Source organism: Camelus ferus, chromosome 6, assembly GCF_009834535.1.
Source record: "Camelus ferus isolate YT-003-E chromosome 6, BCGSAC_Cfer_1.0, whole genome shotgun sequence".
Lineage (NCBI taxonomy): Eukaryota > Metazoa > Chordata > Mammalia > Artiodactyla > Camelidae > Camelus > Camelus ferus.
Window position 1 is genome coordinate 41664094 of NC_045701.1, and position 21064 is coordinate 41685157.

Below are 21064 nucleotides of genomic sequence, written 5' to 3' on the forward strand. Positions count from 1 at the left end.
TATAAAATCTGGAAAAGGGAAGTAGTATTCTGGAGATTTACTAGGTGGTTGTTTTCCAGCTAAAGTTAGTGACAGTTCATTTACTTGGTAAAGTCCCAGCAGCTCTGTGATCTCTGTAACTTTTATTTTATTCTCCCCTCAGGTGATCTGGCTGTGGAGGTTTTGGTGTTTTTTGTTTTTTGAGACTCTTTTTTGGCACCACAAATAATGCAACTTGTAAACTTTGCTCCAAGAGTCTGGTAATGCATTTGACATTGGGAAAGACATTTATTATTTACCTCACACTTGATACTGGAGACTTGGGAATATACTTGATCTCTAATAACCTTTATATATTTCTTAGCTAAAAAAAAAAAAATATATATATATATATATATATATATATATATATATATATATATATATACACTTTAGAGCATTTGATACCTTTGACCTGCATATATAATGTTTACACAGAAAAATATATTTAATATATTCAGTTTTGCTGATGTTTTATTTAGTTCAAATATTTGATTTTTAGTTTAAGGTAACTAGATAACTTGCTGTTTTCATTTAGATAAAAAAAATTTCATGACACCATTTTTTGTTTTTTTTGGAATGAGTGGGGAAGATAATTTGTAAATCACACACATAAGAAACCTCCAAAAAATCTGGAAATAGCATCATCTCCATAATCCTTGATGATTTCAGGCCTTGATTATTTGCATTGAATGCAAACTTTATTGGCTCATCATAACATCTTTTAAACACCCCACTTATATTATGCAGATAAAAATAATATCCTGTCCCTTTCTTTAAAAAAATCTTGAAGAAATAATTACAGCTATGTTTAACCAAATGCTTCAGATAAGAAAAAAATCATAAATAATGAAATGGAATGCATCTTTGCTTCTTTTCAAAAATAAAATAATTTAGTTTTCCATCTCAGGGCAGAAGTTTATACCTTGTAGAACCATGATATCACGTGAAATGTTGACACCTGTTATCAACCTAATTAACTATTTGCTGTTCAAATTGTGGTGAAAGTACGTTGAGACTTCCTTTGTACTCTTATCGCTTGTTTAATACCAAATTGCCTGGCATCTGTGTGTCAAGGCTTTGATCTAATACCCTATCAGTTGTTGGCTCAGGCACGAGAGACTGCCGAGTACACAGAGCTGTCGCTGCAGACTCCAGGGAAAAAAGGGGCTGTGGATATACAGCCCTGATTAGCTGAGTCAGTCAATATTTGCGTGATGCTATGATAATACCGTCTTTATGTTAGATTGTTATTTCACTGAAGCAAGTAGGAAACTTCCTTTTTAAGAACTTAGTGTATTTTTTAGAAATTCTCCTCCACCCCCCCTTTCAGGTACATATATAGCATATTTTCTTTCATCTCTCCATTTTCCTTCCTGCCTTCGACATCTGACCATATACAAAAGCAACACGATACATAGTCTTGAGAACTCCTCGTTCTTTTTGAAGATTTATATATAAAAGAATTTTGATAAAGTTGGGATCTTGCCTGCCATATGTCAGAATCTTAGAATCAGATTTATTTTTATACCTTAGATACGAAAGCTGCTTTTTAAATTTCTATTTTCTATTCTCTAATTTCAATTAGTTGATTTATAAACTCAAAACACTGACATTCTGATTCTGCTTTCTAGTGTAGACCTCAGGCTCGTACATCTTTAACATGACTCATAGGAAATGAGAAATGAATCTTATAAAATTAATATTTGAATGAAGGTATGAAAGCTATGTTGAGCTCACAGCAAAAGTTGAAAATTTCTCTATCATCTCCTTTGTTTCACTCTATTTTTGAATTCTTGCCGTTTGCAATGAGGATTTGATATTCATCAGGTTCTGTTTATACCTAGCAGATTTTTCCAATCACATTCTATTATCTGAGATGTTCTTTCTCTTTCCATCTCTCTCTCTCTCTCTCTTTTTTTCTTTTTAATGTCTGAACGGGAGTCAATGGTGATAAAACAACCAGACTGCTATTCTCTTTAAAGCCATTCAGTTAACAGAGAATAGCCTGATGGGCTAAGCTTTGTGCTATTTACTAGAAGGGGCAAAAACAAGACACAGTCCCTGCCCTCAGAGAACTACAGTTCAGTACATGAGTTGACCTGTAACTTCAAGTACATAGCATGAAGGAATATAGGGGATTATGATGAAGTTCTGTATAATGTACTGCAGGCGTTGAGGAAGAAGTGGCCAGTTCTACCTGGGCTGGATGGTCTGTTGGGCTTGGAGGCAAAAGGAGCCCAGGAAAGGCTTTATGAAGAAAAGTATCCAGGCAAAGAAAGCACTATGAGCAAAGGTAAAGATACAGAACAACAGGACATTAGGGACAATTTAAGTATGAAAATTTTATCATGAGTTGGAGTTGGGATTTAAGGAAGAAAGAAAAGTAATGTATAAAAGTCTGCAGAGGTCAGCAGGAGCGAGATCATGGAAGGGCTTGCAAACGAGTTTGTGTTTTATTTTAAAACAGTGAGGTATTATTACAGCATTTGTATAGCCAGGCCATGATTGGATTTATACATCCAAAAGATGTAAGGGCAGCAGGATGGAGGTTAGGTCAGAAGGGTGAGATTAGAGGCAGGAAGAATAACTAGGAGACTGTAACAACAATTAGATTAGACTCATTGTTCTTAAGCTTCCTGGGGCCTTAGATCTCTTCCTAGAATCACATATGTATATACACACATAGACTTTACATATAATACCGAGTAGCTTACAGGTCTCTTGAAATCCATCCTCATTCATGCAAATCCATGAATTCCATGTTCAGAACTTCTTAAACAGATGATGAGGGAATAAACTAATGCGGTAACAATGAAGATAGACACAGGTAGATAGGGAATAAATCTATGAATTTATAGAACTTGTTTGACAGAGTGAGTATGAGAGTAAGGGATAGCAAAGAGTCTCCGATGACTTCCACAATTCTAGCCATGATGACTGGATGGACGGTAAAGCTTTGACCAAGACAAAGAATACAGAAAGGAGAACATGCTTTTGAGATTATTTGAATACTTGTGGAATATCCTGATAGAGATGTTAGAAGGTAGTTATAAATTAAGATCTAGAGTTTAGTAAGGGGGGTTGGACTAAAGATACTGATTATTTTAGAATCTCAAATCTGTATGTAGAAATTAAACCCATAGGCTGAGCTCACCCAAGGAGATCATGTAAAGAAAGAGGAAGCCAGGCAACAATCCTTGGGCAACACCAACTTTGAAGGATCAATCAAAGAAGGAGAAGTGAGCAAAAGAGATTGAGTGGTAGAAGGAAAAAACAAGAGTGAAGAATCTTATAAGCCAAAGGAAGAAATAATATAAAGGGAAGAATGGTCCACAGCATCAAATATTTCAAGGACTAATAGGACAAGTATTTAAAAGATTTCATTGTAGTTGACAATTGGGTAGTTGTTTATGACTATGGCTAGAAGAATTCCAGTGGAATTGGGGTTGGGTGACGGTAATCAGCCACACTACTGAAAGTTAGAGTGAATGGGAGATGAGAAAGTGGCTGTAGGCTATTCTTCCAAGGACATTGACTGATGGTAAGATGAATGATAGAGAATTTATGGTATTACTGTGTCAAAATACATCTATTTTCAGTACAGAGAGATACAGCTGATTGCCTCTCCCCAAAAGATTTTATCATTCACCTCTACAATTGTATATGAATATACAATTTTCTACCCCTTCAAAACTGTATGTTGACATGCTTTCTGACTTTTTCTCACCTGGCAGCAAAAATTCTCTCTTTAAATTTGCAACTTCTTATTTATTAGTGAGGTTAAACATCTTTCCATATATAATTTTTAGCTATTTATATTTCATAATTCTTGTTTTACTTTTTTATAATCTTTGTCCATACTCCTATTGAGTTTGTCATTTCATTAATCTGTAAGAATTCTTTATAATTATTGATATTGGTCCTTTTTCTGCTATATATGCTGAAAACACTGTCTTCCAGGCTGTAGTTTATGTCTTAACTTTGCTTATGGTGTCTTTATGACAATCATACGTATCATTCTTTATCTTCATAGAATTTAAAAAATATTCTCACTTATTTTGTCCAAATGTTTTAAAGATTTTGTTGACTACATATGGTTCTTTATTCCATCTGGAATTTATTTGTATATGTGACATAATACAGTGCACAAACTTGATTCTTGTAAAATGGATACTTTACTTTCCCAGCAGCCTTATTAAATATTCATTCTTTTCCTTATAGTTTGAAATGCCACCTTTCTTATATATCAAATGACATATATGCAAGAGTCTGTTTCCAGATTTTGTTTCTTTAGTATATTTGCCTATTCCCACACTAAGTTTACGCTTTTAAATAATAGAACTTCTAGTATGCTTGATATGATAGAATAAATATTCTTCATTTTTTCTCTTTTTTCCAAAAATGTTGAAGGTCTATTTTTGCTCATTTTCTTCTTCACATGCATTTTAGAATCACTGGTCAGCTTCCATTAAAGATCCTATTAGAATTTCAATGGATATTACATTAGCTAATAGATTAAAATCTTTATCATGGGAAGTCTTCCCAATCAGAAACTAGTCCATCCATCTTCTTGAAGCCTTTTTTTAAATACAGTTTTCTTCATGTTGGTGTTGGAAATTTCTTGTTGTATTTATTGCTAATGTTACAGTTTTTGCTCCTTCTTTGTATGAACTTCTTTTTCCATTGCAACGATTGTTATGAATGTACCAGTTAGGAATGTGTTTGCCTCAAACAACAGAAAACCCAACTGTGGCTTAAAGGAACAGTTTACTTTACTTACACAGCAAGAAGGCCAAAGGTAAGCAGATGCCAGTGTTGGTTTAGCAGCGTGATGATAGCGAGGACTGTATTTCTTTTGCATCTTGTGCCCTTATCTTCCAGAGATGCCCACTGCAGCGCTAGCCCCACGTCCACATTCTGACAAGAAGGAGAAGGGAAGGGAGAGTCGTGAAGTCTGTATCAGGAATGCGTAAGGGAGACTTGGTGCACTTCTCCCTGGTGTCACGCCACCCCCTCCAGGTGGCAAGGGAGGCAGCAGGGGCGAAGGGGGAGAAGAAAGAGGGTTAGGTCAGCCAACTGACAGTGTCTCCCCGCCTGGCTTGCACTGCAGCTATTGGTTTGTGTTTGTTGATCATATCAGCTGCCGTACTAGACATTCTTATTAATTTATTAATGTTTCCATTGACTCCTTTGCATTGTCCAGGGAGAAGACTGTATGTCTACAAATAATGACAGTCTGTCTCTTCCTTTCAGGAGGTATACCTTATTTAAGAAATATTTTTCTTTTTGGTCTAACTACCCTAGGTCGTATCCTATTTTTGTCTTATGGATGCAATTGCCTTTTAAGTCTTTTTGAAGATGTTCATCAGAATGAGTTTCTGTTTTTTTTAATTCCTTTATCTTTAATCTTCAGAGAAGCTTTTCATCCTTGTTCCTGTTGTTGAATGCTGTTAGTTTTCCTTCAATATCTGGTAAACCCCAGCTGTTTATTTAACATAGTGATGGAGAGATTAGGTTCCTTAATACAGACAGCTAAAACAGGTCTCCTCTGCGGCAGTGCCCAGCTGTTTCCCCTGCCTAGCAGGCTTCATTTGGGGTGCAAGGGTTTGGAGCAGCAGGCAAGGACCAGCCCCTTCAACCCCTCCCCACTGCCAAAACGAGGAAGGCCAAATTCTGATGCTGAGGCCGATGGTGCATTTGCCTCCAGGGCAGAGGTACCTCCTCATCACACCTTGCCCTTCTCTGATGGTTCCAAAGGTCTGGAGTTACTAACAGTCTACTACCTTCCTCATTTTTCAGGGCCTTGCACCCACACAGGGAGCCCATGAGCAGGATATTTCTTAAAGAGATGCCCTAAAGGTTTAGCCAGGGGTTAAAAGCAGCTCCTGCCAGGAGCTCTGCATAAACAAGGAGAGAAGGGACACCTGCCAGCCTCTGCTGTTCCAATGGCAGGTCTTTAGTGAACCTTCAAGTCCCCTCCAGGGCCTCCTCTTAAGAATGAGACTTCTCTGAATTTTTTCTTCTCTCCTACTCTTGGTTTGGGCTGTGTTTCTTTCCCTCAGATCCTGTTCTCAGTTAATACCATCCCCTTTGCTTTCCATCTTCTAGGATTCTTCACAATTTCTTGTCTGCTAAGAAAAATTTCTTTCAATTTTTTAGGATGATAATGAATTTATTCTGTTAAAATATCAGCCTTTTTAGCTATATCAGGGTTGTGGCTAGGCTACTCGTGTGGTCTGCCACCTTGATCCATGCTTCCCTGGAGGGATACTTACAAAATCCTTTACACGTGGCCAATTGATGGTCCTTAACGAAGCACACAAAATACAGATGTGCGGTGATTAATTGTTAAGTAACCATTCTATACTCTGTAAATTTTTCAATAATAAAAATACTGTCAGCTTGATGTAGAATGATGCATTTTTTAGGCTTTATTTTGAAGAAATGAATGTTAATACTTGAAAGTGCTAATTCAGTATTTCTCAAACTGTTTTCCCCCTACCCCCAAATTGGTGTTTGTGTTCTGTGTTCTTGTGTCACCTTGGGAACAATTTCTTGAAAAAAATCTTTTTAAACTAGGCATTTTCTGACAATACAGAATTTCTTAAATGTGATATTTAAATAACATTGATGCCTAGGAATCATCAAAAGAAGTTCAATTTACTGTATTTTGTGGTTGTTCTTTCTTTTCCTTTCTTTTGGATGAGGGTAGAAGAATCTTTTCTGTTTCCTTCAGAGATGAAATTGTCCATTAAAGGAAGCTTTTATATTATCACAGCAATGTATTTCAGTTTATGTTCAGCTCACTCCCAGGGGCGACTGCCTGTCCAGCAGGAAAGCCCTGGAAATTCATCTAATGACTAGACTGGTAAAGTTCACTGCAAAGTGAGGACTGACTTCCTTGTTGGCTATCAAGTCGTCATCACCATAAACTTGTGGCAGAATTTGTAGAGTTACATTTGAGAATAAAAAGGAATGAAACATGCTTGTTTCAGTGGTGGGCTCTGGCTTCTCATCCTCAGAAACTTGATGCTTATCATATTAAAATGCTGCAAAAATTGTGCCACATGAAACTAGCGTCCAGGGGTTCCAAACAAAAGACCATACCCTGAAAGTAGTGAAGTTAAATGGCTCCTATAATTCAAAGTTTTTCTGATTCAGTATTGCCAAGTACTATATATAAATACTATATATATATATATATATATATATGTATACACACACACACACACAAATATATAGTATGACAAATGAGAACACCTTCTTAATTCTCTCTACTTACTTTATTGACTACTTGATTTATTTGGAAGAGACAGTAAGAAGTATTACAACCTATGGTGTAGACAAAGCTAGGTAAATAATCATGCTAGAAATGATTGAATAGCTCAGTACAATATACTTAAAAACAATAGCAATTATCTAAAACAAAAAAAAAAAACAACAGCGATTATCCCTTAGCTTAGCTTTTAGTTCCAGGGGTTATTAGCTTACTATTACTGACTTAGAAATATGTTTCTAGCACTTTCCTCAGAAGAAGGGAAGTTATTCAACATATAAACATAACTCAGTCCACACTGGCCTCATTTGTAAGCTAGGGTTTAGAGGGAGAATAAATTGAACTATTTGCTAAATAGAGTTTTAGGGTTATTCTAGAGGAAACAATCATTTCATGTATGGCTTTCACTCTGGTTAGCTTTTGATTATGGATTCTACATGTATTACTGAGTGTTCCATATACTTAGAACTGGGCATCCCAGAGGCCAAGAGAGAATGTAAGAAGAGTCTTTGAACAAACACTCTTGATGGGCCAAAAATACTGTCAGAAGTTCTTCAAAAAAGTGATCTGAATGTTTGTCTTTCTTCTAATTTAAATTACATGGTGATTTGCTAAGGCTTTAAAAATGCAATTTAATCCTGTTCAGTTTCCAAAAAGGGGTGAACATACAATTAAATGAATTAACTAGGCCAATCAGGATCAGACAGTGCAGAAAACCAGGCAGACTCGCCATATGCCAAGTAAACAGATCTCATCCTGTGTGGGAAAACTTGACACTCTGTGTGTATGTAGCGGGGGTAGGGGGTGACTAGGGGAGGTAAGATATCCCTTAAGGAAGGAGCATTACTCCTTGCAGGAGATCTGTTCATAGGGCTTTCAACAAAGCATTACCCAAGTTGTCACTGTATTGTATGAATAGCTAGCTCAATTCTTCTGGGAGCCAAGGACAAAATTTGAAGCCACCATGAGGGTTGCCTCTTTATCTCATACTTGGCTAACGGTGACACTCTTATTCTCTCTGAGGCTACTGTATTCATCTGAAGAAATGACATTGTATCTGGAACAATCACTGAGTATTTTCCAAACTCAAGCTAAGAAATGCTGCTTTGAAGCAGGGTAGCAGCATAGCACTCAAAAGGGAGGTTCCAAGTAAGACAGTGCAGCCTACAGGCTGGCTTTGCTGCTGATGACTCATGTGACCTTGGGCTCAAGTGAAGTTATGAATGACTCAACTTCAGTGAACTTCGGTTTTTCTCATCTGTAAAGTAGGGACGGTCACCTCATGTTGATGTTAGGATTAAGTGAGATAATATAAGTGCTTAGCACACGGCATGGCATGTTGTAGGTGCTCCAGAAACATGAACAATTATTAGTAGTAATTTTACTAAAGCAGTCAAACAACACAAAAAGTTTTCTTCAAGCAACAAATACTTATTGTGCATTTAGCATGTGTGAAAGCTTGCTAGAGACTGGGAATCAAGGTTCTGCATCTCTGTTGGCTACAGATGGTGATTTCTGCTTCCTGACCTTACTTTAAAGGCAAAACGTTATGGTGCATCATTCACTTCTACAGATCAACCCATTGTCACGTGAAAAAAAATGTTAAGACTAATGTATTTGAGTTATGCTTAGTGAACGACTACAGCAACAGCAAATAAAGAAATGCAGGTACACTTCAACTGACTTCTGTCTCAGATAAATAAGGGTAGTAGGGTTGCAATCAGGGCTGTAGAAGGAAGAAAGGGGCCAGTATCACATGCCTCTGAGATGCTTTTGAATGGATTATAATTTCTATTTCTGTGCCCCTCTCCCTTTTACATCTGATAGGTGCTAAGATTTTTCAGGTGCGTCGCTACCACCTTCTAAAATGCGGTTTTGTGTCTGTCTGAGCGCGGAGTCCCCTTGATGCTGATGCTTACTTCTGCATCTCTAGCAGCTGGTGGAAGAGTCACATCAGGCTGTGGGGTGTGAGCTGTGACCCACGCTGTGGCCCCCGGGAAAGTGCACTTCAAGGTCCACCCTCCTGGAGAATGTGCTTTGGAGCACATGGGCTGTGGACTGGGGGCTTGTCTGGCTTCCCATTAATCTCTGAAGATGGGAGGGTAATCCCGTCACAAATATGGGAATGGGGGCTGCTCTGAGGCTGGCAAATAATACACAATGAGGGTTTTTTGTTTTTTTGTTTTTTTTTTTTTTGCGCCTGGATTCCCCCAGCCCTCCTCTCTGGAGTCTTCAGCAATAACTTAGCCCTTGTCTTCCTCTCTGAAGGATTTAAATGGAATGACCTTAATTCTCGCTTTGTTTGCACTCTATCTCTTAAGGGGCTGCCATGAAGACCAAGATAAACAGTAGATTAAAAGTGGTACCTTTTTATAAAGCTGATTAGTTCCTAAAATATGCTGAAAGGAAACAAAACCAAAAAGAAAAAGAAAAAAAAAAGAGTGGAATGGGGGCTGAGACAGAAGCCTTTGTCGGTGAGTTTGAAACAGCTCTGTTCCTTTCCGTGGTTGCACGTATTGACCTTCCAGTGAAATATTTCCTTTGTGTGAAGGCTTGGCCAGGATAGCAATTTAGAGTATTACGCAGGTGCCTGGTAAGTATTTCTAAACAAATATTACTTCGCTGCCTAATTTTGGTTTCAGGGGAGAGTTGTGCTCGGGATGAATTCAGAAAACACTTGATTATGCCTTAACTGCTGCTCCTTGTAGCAGGGCCTACTGCGTGGCTGACAGTGTCAGAATCAGAATTCCAAAGATGCTGTTCCATGTGGAATCATTAAAAGGAGCACAGCCTCCTAAAATCTCCTTCAGCTCCTCTGGATTTGAAGGAATTTACAGAGAAACTTCCAAGACACCTCAGTGAGGTCCAAAGGAACGCCAGTGCGTGAAAGTGTGACAGAGTGAAAGTGTGTCTCTGGAAAGGGGAAAAATAGATATATAAAAAAAGCTACTTAGAAAATATTTGGGGGCATCAGCTTCTGTTTCCTTTAAGGGCTGGGAGAATGTTACTGAAATTGTTCAATTTAATTTAAAGTTAAATAAAAATGTGAAAGGTTAGGGTGCATTAATAAGATGATCCATCTGCTTATAATAATAAGATAATTCACATCTTCATTGTCAGAGCAGAAAGTCTCCGATAAGGTCAATCATTAAACTCAATATGCTTCATTCTTTGGTGCCGTCTCACTTAGATTCTCAGTGCCACTTGTCTGCCCTTCTTTTCCACGATGCACCCATATTGCAAATTTAGTTCCATTAGGTAGATGCCTGCACCATTATGAAGCCTGATTCCATCATTTTCCGAGTGCCAAGCCATTTAAATACAGTGCAGTCTTTGGTCATATTTAATCCAAACATTTACACACATCCAGCTCCTTCTTATCTTTTTAAATAGAATGCAGGGCTTATTTTTAAATTACATCCTCATTCATGCTCTATGAAAGCATCAAGAGAAACCGTCCATGGGATTTAAATTCTGGTCCACAGGTGCTGCTTCCAATTCCTGGCATGGCCATTAAATCCTGGCCCCAGCATAATTCTCGGCATGACTCTCTTGTGACGAGGCAGAAAAGATACAATAGAAACAGCTGACTTTTTTTCCCCTCTTCTCCCAGAAATTATACTACACCAAAATGTACTGTTGCTTTTGCTTTCTTCTCTATTTATACCTAATTTAAGGGACATTTTAAAATAAAAGTCCCCAGAAATGGGACATCAGTGGGAAGTTAGGTTGCTTGAAATGAGGCAAGTGCTTACCAAAAACTGAGGTGTGCATGATTTCTGTCACCATGTGGGAGCAGTTAGATTTACATCTCTCTGGGGGAGGTGTCTGTTGCTACAATGAGTCTTCCCATAACTTGGGTGCTATGACTAACATGAGCCTACTCAACAGTCCTGAATCATCCATGGTTTTCCCCACACCCTTGGTGCTATCTTTTCCACAAATTCCCTCTCCTGTTGGTTTCTAGTATCAGCTGTTCAATTCAGCCACGTAACAAGTGTCTGGACGCCTTGAAGGTATAGATGCTCCGGCTTGCTTTCTTCCATTGCTATGTAGGTTCTGGCTCAGTAAGAAGTCTGTCTTGTCAATTTGGGAAAGCAGTTGGACCAAACTACTTTTCACTTAAAGAAACAAACAGACAATTTGGTCCCAACCTACTTTGTCTTGTTCTGTGCTTTAAAAAAAAAAAAATCCTAACAATGCAGGGAGTCTGTGCAAGATCCCCAAATTATCCGAACTGTGCAGTTGTCCTCGGTGCATGTCTTGGATGGGCTACCATTTATTTCCACTCACCTAGAGAGCTTGTGGATAGCTTGAGGTTGTGTGTGTGTGCGTGTGTGTGTGTGCATGCTCTTTAACAAATTTTCAAAAGTTGCCATGGGAAGTGAATAGAAAGAAAGCCCTTCAAAAAGAAAATGATTTTCACAGCATCATCACCAGAAGAACACCCCTGGAATGGGTATCTCTGAAGGTCGGCTGCAATCTGAACTAATTGAGGAGGCGGGGGAGTGCTTTCAGATTGGCTCACCTTTTATAATGGGTCCCAGAGAAGTGATCGTAGCCAAATGCTTCCTGCAATGAGTGGTTTGGGCACTTTCTAAGCAAAGGAAAGGCTCCTCCAGTTTCGTCTTGTTCGTGTCACTGAGAGAGGTCACCACCTTCCCTCTTTTACTTGCCACTTCTGATTATTGGGTAGGTTCTGCTCCAAAAGTCATCTTTTGTTGGGAGGACCTTAATCTTCTCCCCAGTGTTAAAAATGGTCGGGAGGAAGGAGAGGGTGCCAGCGGGAGAACCAATCTCGAGAGCCTCAAGATCACAGCCGAAGAGGGTTATTTATAGACCTTTACTGAGAATCAGCTTCCATCTGTGTGACTGTGCTACATGAAACCAATAACAGACAACAAGCTCGTGAATATTTGGCAGGATGATGAAATCGGCCGCAGCCCTCGTGCTGTGGGAGGGAGGGAAGCTCAGCCTGGGAAGGGCTGGTACTCCTCCTTGGAGTGTCTGTTGTGATTGCTAGCTGGTTTCCACAGATTCTTGCTGAATATTATGCCATTAAACAGTATGAAAGAAAATCAAAATACATGTTTACGGGGTACTAAATAGTAAGTGCCCTTTCAAATGCTGTTTAATGGCTAGGCTTTAAAGTCCTCGTGGAGCACCCTCAGAAAGCGAGAGCAGCGTGCTTGGCAGATTTCTGTGGCTGAAAACCACCATGAAATGTTGAATGGAGGTGCTGTGAGATTTATGAACACCCCAGCACTCTGTACCCTTAAAGGCAGACTGAGGGAGGGAAAACAGCCTTCTGTCGCATCTATTCTTGCACTTTAGTTTTCATTGAAAAGTTGATAATGTCTCAGCTGTATTTTCCCAGAACTTGAGTGACAATCAATGTCTGTTTCAATGTAATAACAGATATGCTTTCTGGGACAATCAAGGAAGGAATATATGTTTGGATAGTGAGTTAAAGTGAGCTGTTTCTAAATACAGAAATACTTGTGTTTTTTTTGCAGCATGAAAATACAGATATAATTAAGAGCTTTTATAGACTAAGTACAGTTCTTGTAGTATACTGCTGATTATATATTTGTTATGTTAAATGTACTCCACGTATGAACACACAGGCCAAGGTAACAGAAAAAGAAGCCCAGAAGTAGACCAAAACCATAATATACCTTAACATCTGGTAAAGGGAGCATCTCCAAATCAGTGGGGTGGAGAAGGGGGTAGGGGAAAATGTATTATTCCATAATTGGTAATGGGATAACTGCATAGCTGTCTGGAAAAATCTAAAGTTGGATCTGTACCTCATACCCTGCTCAAGGATAGAGTTTAAATATTAATAGTAAATGTTAAAAAAAAAAAAGAGAGAGAAAAGAAAAGAAACCAGACAAATGTGACAAAAATGCATGGGAGGGCTTCTTTATAGCCTTGGAGTGGGGATGGGAGGGAAAAGACAGGCAGAAGCCATACAAGATTTGTATGACTACACAAAAATCAAAACTTCTGCATGGAAAAAACATCATATGCAGTCACGAAACAGATAACAAGTTGGGGAAAATATTTGCAACTCAACACAACAGAGCATCAATTTCCCAAATACATAAAGAGCTCCTAGAAATCAATAATAAAAATATCAATACTCTAAAATAAATCTAGGCTAAGTATCTCAAGAGAGGATTAACAGAAAAATAAATACAACTGGTTCTGAACTATTTGAAAAGATATTTGACCTCACTAACAACAGAAATTTAAATTTAAATGGTAGAGTGGCACTATTTTTTACCTATCAGATTGGCAGAATTTCAAAAGTTTAATATTACCCTTTGTTCGGAAGGTATGAGGAAACAGGTACTTTTATACACGGTTGATGGGAGAGTAAATTGGAACAACTCCTACAGAGGCAATTTGATAATTTTCATCAAAGTTACGAATGCAAATATACTCTTTCACCTAGAAATTTCACTTCTGGGATTCTATCTTTCATATATGTTTGCCTACATAAAATGACAAACAAACAAGGTTATTCATTATAAAAGCAAAATATTGAGAATAACCTAAATGTTCATCAATAGAGATTGATTAAATGAATTATAGAACACCCATACCATGGAATACTATGCTGTTATAAAAAGAAGAAAAAAGAAGGAGGAAGGTCTCTATGTGCTGATACGGAAAGATGACCAGAGATGGTGTTAAGTGAAAAGTGCGGAACAGTGTGAACAGCGTGCTACCATTTGTGTATGCAGAGGGTAAAGTAAGAATCTCTGTCAGTATTTTCTAATAGTTGCATAAAGAAAGTCTGGAAAATTCTACAAAAGACTAACAACAATGGTTGTATGTAGAAGATTAAGAGAGAACTAGATAGATTTCAGGAGCAGGAGGGAAATTTGTCATAGCAAATCTTTTAATCTTTAAAAAAATTTTTAACTATATTTTACCAAATATTACCTACTTGAAACTTTGTATTATTAAAAATTAAATGAAACAGTTAAATAAAAAATAAATCATTCCAAAATCAAATGAAACAAATGACAAAGTTCATAGTGGAAAAAATTATACCGATACAAATAAAAGCAATTGCTGATTAGGGCAGGTATATGTCTACTAATACAACCATGAGAGATTAAGGGCAGTTTTTTATAGGAGCTATTATTAATTTGGTCCTTGTCTATCATATATCCCTTCATTTGTCATATACCTGTGCTCTATCTCTCCATTTTCTGGTTAAAACATCTGGAAAATTAAAAATCAAATTGAGGAATGAATATTTTGGTCAGCTTCAAAAACACCTTTTACTATTTGTATAAAATAATTCTCCTTCGCAGTCAGCTCTAATCTTTAAAAAATTATTTCCACATCCCTGAAGTAGACATTGACCCAAACACTATCTTACCACCATAAGAAAATTTGCCCAACTTTTAATTCTGCTTCCATCCTAACTTCCTACATGCTCTCTTTGGGTTAAACAGAACATGAGGGTAAAGTAGCAAGGCCTCAAGAATCAGAGTTGATGCCACAATTGTATAGTTAAAAACTATATTTACTCTAAATTGCAAAATGGTAGGTATTGTATGTGATGTTTAAGTTGCAGCAATTGTTCTAGTAATAAATGTAATGTTCAGCAGCGTTTTTCATAGATTACTCAGTTCATCATTAGTGCCATTTTGCCTCTTTATAATAATGTGCACTTTCCTTTAGAAAGAGCTTGGTTATTTCTTTGGTTGGGCCTATTTGCTCCTTTTTTATGTGAGATTTTTCAATACTATGAAATGATGCAGAGCAAAAAAGGTCCATCCACTTCACTTGTGTTGCCTCCTGCGTTACCTAAACCACAACAGAACAATGACAGACAACAGAGCCTTTCTCCTCGCTAACAATTCAGTCACCATGACAACCAGCAGAAGAACGTTGGGCCAGAAAAAAGCATTGAGCTTGAGGGACTAGACTAATCAAAAAATGAAATAACATGGCAACAATTACACTGATGAGTGAGAGGGAAGCTGCAGATGCATTCAGACACCTATGGCACCGCAGACTCAACGCATTCAGCATTTTGTGTTTAGTGTCTTGTGTTTTTGAGAGCAGGTAAATAGACAAGATCGAATTGTGTAACAGAATGTCAGTGCTCTAGTTAAATAGAAAATTCCTTTCCTTTGGCTGTGCTACTTCAAGCGCATTGAAGAGGGTTTAGGGGAGATGAGGTTTTGAAGTGAAATGTGTAATAGATACAATATGAGTGCCACAAGGCAACATTATTTAGTTTTAAAAAAGTAAACTTGGGTATGTCTCCCCCCACCACTCTTTTTTTTTTTTCCAAATATATAGGCACAAATAAAGGGAGAATGCTGCTGGGTTGGTGGCTGATGCTGCTTAAACGTAGCTGCACATCAGGAACATACAGGATTCACCTCCCTTCACCTGTTTCTGGGGGGTATTGATTCCTACTGACAAAATCAAGTGCCGTGACTTTAGCAGTGTCAGTTGTAATGTGTGGAGGGAGTTAAGCTGAGGGGGCAGGATGGTTCTGAGGGTCAAGTAACAGGAGCAGAGGAGTAAACGTGTGGCTCTGGCTCGGCTCTGCCTCCCCACCTGCCTTGGTTTACAGAATTTGAAATTGTTACAGAACTTGGAATTTAAGAATTCCTCCCCCCCCCCCTTGAGGAGGCTGATATAATATATTCATATATTTCTTTTAAATGGCATTTATATTGGCATTACTTCTTGATTGCACATATAGTTGTTAAGTGATAAATCGGTTTTGCACATGCTGACCTCTGCCTCAACGTCTCTGATTAAATTCCCTCATGATGGTTGCACTTCTTTATGGGCTGGGCTGAATTAATTTGGTAGATGTTTTTAGTGAATCACCTTATCTGGCCTTGATTTATCCAAAGCAAATTTTCCTTCCCCTCTCCTCACCAGAAAAATTCTAATGAGAATTATTTTTTTAAATCATAAACAGGAACGGATAGCTTACTCTCCAAAAAAAAAAAAAAAAAAAAAAAAGAGGTGAAAGATTTGAAATACACTGTCATTTTCCTAGTGAAATTCCTCATAGAAGAGGAATGAGACCTAACTTTTTAAGTTGCCTAGTTTAAATGATTTGTGTTGGGGTGGGGTTGTAAGGTTCCAGGCTGCAGATTCTGAGCTAGTTCCTTCTTCACAGATTTCACAGACCAAACATCTCCAGGTGTTACCTGTCCTAGAACTTAGTGTAGTTTCTTAGATGGATTATTTTGACTTCTGTGACTCAGTTTACTCGTCTAAAATGGGCTACTTTTTTATACTATGCTAGTTTTTTTTCCAAAGTGGGGGAGCAGAGGAGAGGAGGCAGTGTAATGAGTTTGCTTTGAGCCTATAAATAAATGTGTATTAATGATGAGAACTTTTCTATATGAATGAATGAGATATCCTCTTTCTGGTAGTCTTGGTGAGGTCAAAAGCTTTAGGTAGAAAGTGCTTATGGGGAAGTTGATTCTACATTATTTTTCCTGGGTTAATCTTCCTATTGCTCAAGTGAGAGGACCAGCATGGTTAGAATGATGATAGCAACTTATAAAATGTTTATTTATTCACAGTTCCCCTACTTCTTGAAAATAAATTAAGGCAAATTCCACTAGAAATGGAGTTCTAATGAAACAGAGACTGGTTAATAGAAGCTAAAAGACAACAAACATGAAGTGAGAGTGGAAGAAAAATTTATATCAAGAAATCCTGGTTAAAAAAATAAAAGAGGAGTACATTTTCCAGCTCTGAGCTTTTCAGCAGGCATGCAAGGGGAGAAACCCTATGAATGACACAGCCCTCCTTGGCTGATCATAAAAATTGTGTTGGTTCTTTAAGAGAAACAGCCTTGCTCTGTCCCTGAACTCCTCCAGGTGGAATTTGTCCTGGGAAGTGGTGTGTGGGAGGCAGCCAGTGAATTGCCACAGGAGCGGGCTTTCAGCGGAGGTGGGGACAGCCCCTCGGGAGGAGGATTTGTCCTTCTGACTTTGGCTGATGCGCATTCTGAGTCAGGAGGAAAAGAGGGCCGCTCTTTTCCTCTCTGTGATCAGGAAGAGGAAGGAGGAAGGGGAAGAGAACAGACTTCTGGGCGTAAAGGAGAGATCCACATCCCCTAAAAGCGAGTTGCAACAGCTTATTTGGAAACCACCATGTAGAGGAGGACTTGAATTTGGCTAAATTGGTAGTTGTTTTTACCAATGACCCTCTTTTTTTTTTTTTTTTTTTTTAATGAAGGTACTGGGGATTGAACCCAGGACCTCATACACACTTGGCATGGGATCTGCCACTAAGCTGTACTCCACCTCCAATTGTTCTTGTTTTAAAGGTAAAGCAGCCGCTGACTGGATATTGCAAGGGGCTCAGCGGCTGGGGAGGGCGGGCCTCCTCCCTGAAGAAGGCCAGTTGAGCTGCTCCCAGATTTCATGCCAAATTCGAAAAAGAAATGAAGGTTTTCTATGAGGTTAGTGTGAAAAGGTGAGAAAACAACTAAATCAGCTTTGTAGGAGATAAACAGTGATACCTCAGGGAGACCACACTTTACAAAAGCCAGATCTTACTTTAGACAATGTAAGCGCAAGCGTTCTTCCTCTACAGACTCCAGTATTTTACTGTACTGTGCTGCCAAGAAAATCTCTTATCAGTGTTAACACCCTTCTCTCAGTTGCCAGATAAAAGGCCACAGCAATTGTCAGAAATTTATCTTAAAAATATTTCTGTTATGCTTGGTGACAATGCCGTTTCCACTGAGGATTTCTCTACTATACATTTTTGTTGTTGGTTTTCTTTTTTTTTTCCTCTCCTATGGATGAAGCAGGAATCAAAAAGGACTTTCTCTCTGCCTCAGGAGAACAATGTGGGCAAGCAAACCTGGAGCCTGGCAGCGCATTAAGCTCTGAAAACACTTTAGGAAATGGTGACACTGCGCACATGCATCAAGGCAAGAGTCTTTATGTTCTAGAAATTCATCACAGTATCACAGTGTGGTCATTCGTGCGGGGGTCCCAAACAGAGTTTGCTCCTGTCTAGTTCTGTCTCTTACTTCCTTCAGTGGCCTCACACATTCAGGAATATGTCTTAAGGGGAGGAATTCACTGAGGCTTCAGACTAAAGGAAGAAGCTGCCCACGGGTTCAGCTCCCCCTCCCCCATGCCGAGCCTTCACTGCACGATAACAAGGTGACACTTACAGGGTGTTTACACTGTGCAGGCACCAGGTGAGGCCTTTCACTCACAGTGTTGCCACCCCTCCCTGCAACCCTGTGAAAAGAAGTATTCTGATCCTACCCGCATTCCTGGATTAATCTGGCATTCATTCATCACAGTTTTGGAGCACCTCTGCTACCAGCCAGCTAACCTAGTGGTAGATATTGAGGTCCTGGTGATAAATAAAATACGGCTCCCTGCATAGAAATAGGAAAACCAACCAGCAGAATGGCGAAGGGAGCTCCCCAAGGAAGGAGTAGAATCAAATGTGAAGTCATTTGTGTAATTCTGAAGCTCCTGCTGTTTCCTCCCCACGATGCTGCTTCTCTCTTCAGGCTCCCGTCTTCTGATTTGTGAGTTTCCTGAGATTACAAGCACTGATTTGGGGCTCAGGGCAAATTTGCCACATTTTAGCTGGATGATCTTGGGAAAATTATTTAACCTCTCTAGCCTCCCTAATTTTGTCCGTAAACAAGAATTCTAATACCAATCCCATCTTTACATTCTGAGGCTTAAATGAGATTTCGTGTATAAGCCTTTAGCACTGTGCCCAGCACGTAGTAAATGCTCAGTAGGAGTAAAATCTGGTTACTAATCTTCGTCACCATGGCTTTCTTTTACACTGAGGGACCTCTAGGGCTGTTTGCTTTCACCTAGATTAAAGTCTCTTCCCTTCCTTCCCTGGTTGGCTTTGCCCCATGGCTTGTCAGCATTTTTGCTCTGACCTAAGGTGACATTTGCCTTGATTTAGCTGTTCACAAGAGGACTCCACAGGAACAGAGGAAGAGTCATGGCCTTGTGCTCAAGAGCATATGTATGACCTCAGGGAGTGTTTTCAGGAAGAGAGGCCCCTCGAGGAGGGCTCTGAAGACTTAGTTTTAGCATCTCTGATTCCTGAGACTCACACAGGAATCCATCACCCTCTGTCCATGTCCGTCTTTCTCTTTAGACTGGGGGAATACATCAGGGAAGTGACACGGTCTTACTCATCTTTGTCATCTTAATGTCTGCCATGTTTAGCATACAGTAATGCTCATTAAATTTTGTGGAATGAATGAAAGAATGAAAAATGACCCCCAAAAGTCCACTTATGTGTTTGTTGCTTTGAAATGGATACTGTTCTGCTTTTTAAAAGGACCAGAAAAACATGCCAAAATGTAATGTGGAGCAATGGTTTTTCTCTGGGTGCTGGGATTTGGAGGTGACATTTTCCCTTTGTCCTTTTAGAACCCCATGGACTAATAACATTAAAAGCAATAAATGGAAGAGCTTGGTCTTCCTCAACCAGAGGGACACAATCAGAGCTGGAGCCCCTGAAATTCAACACGATGTGGGGGAGCAGCCTCGTCCTTGCCCTACTCTTCCCAGGCGCTGAGCAGACCACAGTTCACATGCCTTTGTAGTTCAAATTATGTCACTCTTTCATGGAGCTCGCAGCTCACTGAATCCATTGTTGCATCAGCCTTCCATTTAGGGGGCCTGCATAACCAATCCTTTGGATGAGGATCAGAAAGATTATACCTTTGACCCAAGTTTAAGGTCCCACACTCTGCTCTCATATAATCTAACCTCATGTACCGTCGCTCAGAGTGGTGATTTATTGCCCCCACCCTCCCACCCCTGGTGCAAATGCTTCCTGATATACGCAATCAACAGAGGCCAAGACACTGAATTATGTTTAGTTTACAAGCAATACCATTCTTAACGGCTTGAGAGATTCATTCTTTCTCCTCTCCCCTCAGCAACTGACTCTCTCGTAACTGGTTGTTTTCAGCCATGATGAACATACTCTTATCTCTTCCTCACAATTAGGTGGGGCACAAAGTTATGTTTTGTAGACTCTGAGTTCTATTGCTTCCAAACTGGGCTGTGATGTTACTATAAAGGTTATGAGTCACTGAAGAGCAAGTTCAGGCCAATCCTTTCCTCTTTGACCCCACAGGTTGTTTTGAAACCTGCATGCTAAGTCATCGTGCTGTCAGTTGGGTCCACACAGGATGACAGCCGTGCCTCCTAGGGCAGGTTCAGTGGCAGGCCAGCAGGTTATTTGGCTTCTTGGGGGTCACAGGCACAGGCTCACCTGCCTCAGGCCACCACCAGGCTCTTTCTCTCTCCAGAACTAATTGTTGGGAAGACCGCACCCTAGATTAGGAAGAAGTGAGTCTCACAGGCATGAGGAATTTATCAACTGACTCCGTTGACTAGATTTTATAACTCATTAAAAAGATTATTAGTGATTGCATAAACTATATTGTCCCAAATATACAGTTTATTATTGGGTAGTAAGTTAGGCAATTTGAGGAGATAAATTAATCACATAAATTAATCTCCACTGATTTGTTAGCCAACTAATGTATCTTCTTTCTCAGGCACGTGTTTTTGCTTAGTTAGCCTGTTTCTGTTTCTAAGGAGACCCTTAAGGAGAGATGCTAATTGTAGGCTTCCAAGTCCCTGAAAATATCTTTGATCAGAAGACACTTTGGGAGGCACTTCCTACGGTAGCTCCTTCTATCACATAATTAGAAAATTATCTTTCCAGGCAGGTCTTTCAGAA